Here is a 4,710-nt window from a genome sequence, read left to right on the forward strand (position 1 = left end):
CTTCATCATCTATGACATGTCCCAGGATATCGAGTTTATCGGCAAACAGAATTGATTTGTTTCTGCTAGCGTAGAATTTAGCTTCCCTTAGTTTAGTTCAAACCAATCCTATATGGTAGGCATGTTCTATTTCGGTATTCGAGAAGATGAGAATATCATCAATGTAAACCCAAACAAAATGGTGGAGGTATTCGCTTAGGAGGTTTTCCATAATTCGCATAAAGGTGGCGGGCGCATTCATATCACCTTGTAACATAACTCGGCTAATGAAACTTCCGAAGGGTGTTTTGAAACTGTTGTAGCGTTCGCTTTCTGGGTCTAACCTTATTTGGAAGTAGGCATCGCTTAGGTCAATCTTACTTCGGAATCTTGCTCGTCCAACTGCATTTAGGTTCTGGGTTTGGTTTGGGATAGCAGAGCTGTCCATAACTGTGTTTTCGTTTCGTAGCTTAAGGTCAACCAAGGGGCGGATTCTTTTGCCATCTGCTTTGGGTTGAACAAACATAGGAGTGGCACCTGGGGCTTCTGCTCGGTAGATGACTCCTCTTCTTTGTTGTTGGTTGATCCAATCACAAAGTGGACTTTTGTATGCGTCAGGAATAGAGTAGGTGGGTTGGTTCTTGAGATTAGAGGGGTCTCAGAGGCAGATGTGGTGATTCACCTCTCTCATAGGCGGTAGTTCTTCGGGTATCTGATCAGGGAAAACATCTGAGTACTCATCCAATAGTCGTAGGGCAGTTGCTTCACAGACTGCGGCTCGGTACTCTCCACTGGTTGGCTTGCATGAGACTCTGACCTTCTGATCTGGGAAATCGATGGTTGATTCCCCACACCTGATCATAGCTTTGTGGCGGTTCAGGAATGGCATACCTATTAGGGCATCGTATTTGGCTAAGTTGCCAACCAGCATTTCCTGGGGGGGTAGGACTGCAGAACCAAGTCGAATGGTCGCACTACAGGTTTTATGGCTTGTGGATCGTGATCCTTTTACAGCCATATTGACTGGTATGGGTTGGTTAAGGTCTCGGGTTGGGAGTCCATGGACAGAGACAAAGGCATTACTGATCATATCTCTTCCGATTGCACCTGTGTCGAATAGGACTCGAGCCCTTTTGCCATTGATCAGGATAGTACCTTCCAGAGCGGTGTGTGCTTTGAATGTAGCCGGAGGTCGAACACTGTTGCATTCCACATCGATATATCCGATATGGATCTCTTCATGTTTACTGGATTGGGCGTTATCGCTTTCAACATTATTGGCCGACGCCTCTTGCTTAATAGCCTTTCCTTTTCCTTTCTTCGTAGGGCAGTTCTTCGCCATGTGTCCTGTTTTTCCACATTCAAAACATTCTCCTTTTTCCCTCTCGATTCTTTGGAGGATTTTGTTTTCTTCTTGAAAACCCGTGGGGTATCGTCTTCAGAGTTGCTAGAGGCTTTGCGTCGTGGCTGGCTGTTCCTACTAGAGAATGTCTGTGTTTTGTAGGCCTTGGTCTCATGGAGAATGGCGTCCTTTCGTTCTGCTCTTGCAATTATTACTGCAATATCATTGCCGTCTTCCTCGAGTGGTTCTACTTCTCGCCGGAGGGTAGGGTGCATGGTGTCGTAGAATCGTCGCTTCAGGATGTATTTGGAGATACTTCCTCTCTCCATCCGGTCCTTATACATCATTAGGTCCGTAGCCACATCAGTGATTCGCTTGACATGTGCTCCGTTAACTTGCTGGAGCTGGTTGAATTTGTTGTATAGGAGGTCGTTGGTGATAGAGGATTGGAATCGTCCTTTCAGGTAATCGATAACTGTAGTTCCTCTTAATCTTATATTCCCGCCGAAGTTCTTATAGCATTGGTGGTATGTGTCGGTTGCCTTTCCTTCGCAGAATGATCTAATGATAAGTCCGGTTGTAGGGTCTTCCACATCCTTTCCTTGTAAAAGTAGCAAGTGTGAGAGTTCTGTTGCCCATCAGTCAAAGCCTTCAGGTCTGAGGTCTTTTCCTTCTCCTGTGAACTTCGCTGGGAGGTGGAGTTTAAACTTAGGGGGTTCAAATGCTGCGGGTACCTCCTCTTCTTCAGGCCTTGCCCGAGATTTCCCTCCTCCAGAAGGCCCTCCTCCTGTGCTAGCCATATCTGATTCGCTACTGGATTCGGGGTCGTTTGGAGGTTCAAAGGAAGGCTTCTTTGCTGGAGTAGAAGGGAATTCTCCTGGAGGTTGTGTATCTTCCGTGTTTGCAGGATCGCCCGGCTCTTTAGCAGAGCGCCAGGGTTGTTTCTTTCTTGTAAGTTCTTGCCGTGGGATTTGCTTCCCACTCCTGGTCGTCAAAGACTCTATCTTGGGTTTGAGATGAAGCCGAATATGCTGTGATTCTGCCGCTTCTCTCCGCTAGCATTCTGAGGTGGATATCGATAGGTTGATCAGGCCTAAATCCGGGGACAGGTTCTTAACCACTTGCTGAGGGTAAAAAATGTAACGTGTTCGCAAGGTGCTAATCACGTTATCGGTAAAGGTACGATAGTTGGCAGGTGGCCTGCTCTTCCGGAGAGGAGGCGAGAGCTGAGAACTAAAGGAGGCTTCGAGGGTGTACTGAGGAACAAAGAAGTAACCGTTCAACCAAGTATATTGAAATACTGTCTGTCGAAGTCTGCCCTTTCTATCGTAGAAACAGGCGGTCTTTTAAATACACAAATCTGTTCATGTCTTAACATGAACGAAACTAATCAAAGGTATCAATCGATACACTTTGGTAAAACTCTTTAAGTGTCAAAGCGACACTTGAAACAAAACATAAAACAAAACCAAGTATCAAACAATACTTAAAACAAACCAAGTATCAAAGCGTTACTTAAAACAAAACATAAAACAAAACCAATAACCCAGTACCCGTACCGGTTACAATACAGATTGTTTCTACCTAATACCTTTCAACGTTAAGGCCACCTAGAAAGAGATAAACATATTTCCAATAGTTTTGTTACCAAGATTATTGAAATTTCTTTCCTAAGTTATATTTTAATATATTTAATAATAAACATTATATTTTTACTCACCTGATTATGTTTCAGTTAAAACCTGTACACTGTGGACATTACTACAGCTGGGTCATATTTACATTAATTTTATAGATATTTCATTGAATATGGACAGGAAACTAATACAGTATTTTCTTATTTAGTTACTAGTTAAATGAGATTTTTCTTATCTTTTATGCATGTTTATGCATGTTGATTACATACTAGATTTGTGATATTTCCTTAATATTTCCCACATACTATTTTAGATTTATATGCACTTTTGGGATTTTTCTTGGCAGGTTTTTAGGGTCAAACACGTTCACACTTATGTTTCTCTACCAAGAAACATATTCTTACTTATGCTTTTCCTGATTATATTTCTTTTACTATAAGTCAGCACATTTCTGTATTTATAGTGGCTACCGCCCATACACTTTGCATAGGAGAAATAAGGAACAGAACCTCTACCAATCTACCTTCAAACCATACCACTCCTCAGAAAATGTGCTTGAAATATTCTCTTGATATTGCTTACTTTACTCAAGATAGATATATGATAGTACCTTTTAAGTCACAATTACAAATAAATATTAGGTCTACGCCCCCTGCCTTCCTTCCTTCCCTCCTTTGTCTCTATTTAGTTTATATTTGCTGGTAGGGTAACTACTGCAGGTGTGTCATTGTTGGGGTATTAGTGAGATTATTGAGTAGCATGTCCAGGAGGGTTTCTCTTGTAGAGAAGTTGCAAGATCATATTCAGATGATAGTAGTCTTTGTTTATTTTAGTTTGAAGAACTTGTTGATGTTGGTTACCGCTTCAGCTTTGGTTTTTAGTATAGGTCTTATCTGATGGCCATGCAGTAAGGCATTACTTTGGAGAAGTACTTAGTAAATATTGCGAACTTGCTATAGGAGTTGTGGTTAGGTCCATACCAGAAGATGTATGAATGCACAATAGGAGAACTTTCTTTGCTGTTGATGGTCTTGTATTTAGCTGCTTTATGAATATGATGTGGTAGTGTTTAAGGTATGGGGCTAAAGATTTAGTTAGTTTGAGGATAATGGTAGTCCGATTAGTACTAATCCTATATAGGTAGAGACTAGTTATATGCCAGTGTTGATGGTACAAGTATAAATAAAATTAGATTGAACCACTAAAGTTATTTCCTAGCATATATCTTTATGAATATTGAGGAGTGATCCTAATATAAATATCTATAAATTATTACCTTGTATATTCTTATTCTGCTGTAATAATAGTCTTAATTCTTCAGGATATTGAATCAATAAATAATAAAGGTATACTATCTTCAGAAACCCCTTGTTATCTCTTCTCAATTGTAGCCTTTATATTTTCTATTCTAGTAGGATATGATATCTTCTTATTAAGTATATCTTTAAGAAAATGCTAACATTCTTGATTAGATTGAGGTCTGGAGAGTAGGAAGGCTAATTAAGCTTCATATATTTAACTCTATTGAATATTATAAGTAAACTGTATATAATGTACTTAGGTGTAAGAATATTTAGCATTCAGTTATACAAGTCTTCTCTTCTAGGATAGCAATCTCCCTTTCCCCATGGCAAGAAAACTATACATCAGATTACATTCCCCATCCACTCTGCCATTAGGAAACCATACATGATACAGGTTATAAAGTAAAAGAAAACTCGTGAGTAAAACCCAACAGATATTTAGCCCTAT

This window comes from Tuber melanosporum, assembly GCF_000151645.1.
Source record: "Tuber melanosporum whole genome shotgun sequence assembly, scaffold_54, strain Mel28".
NCBI lineage: Eukaryota > Fungi > Ascomycota > Pezizomycetes > Pezizales > Tuberaceae > Tuber > Tuber melanosporum.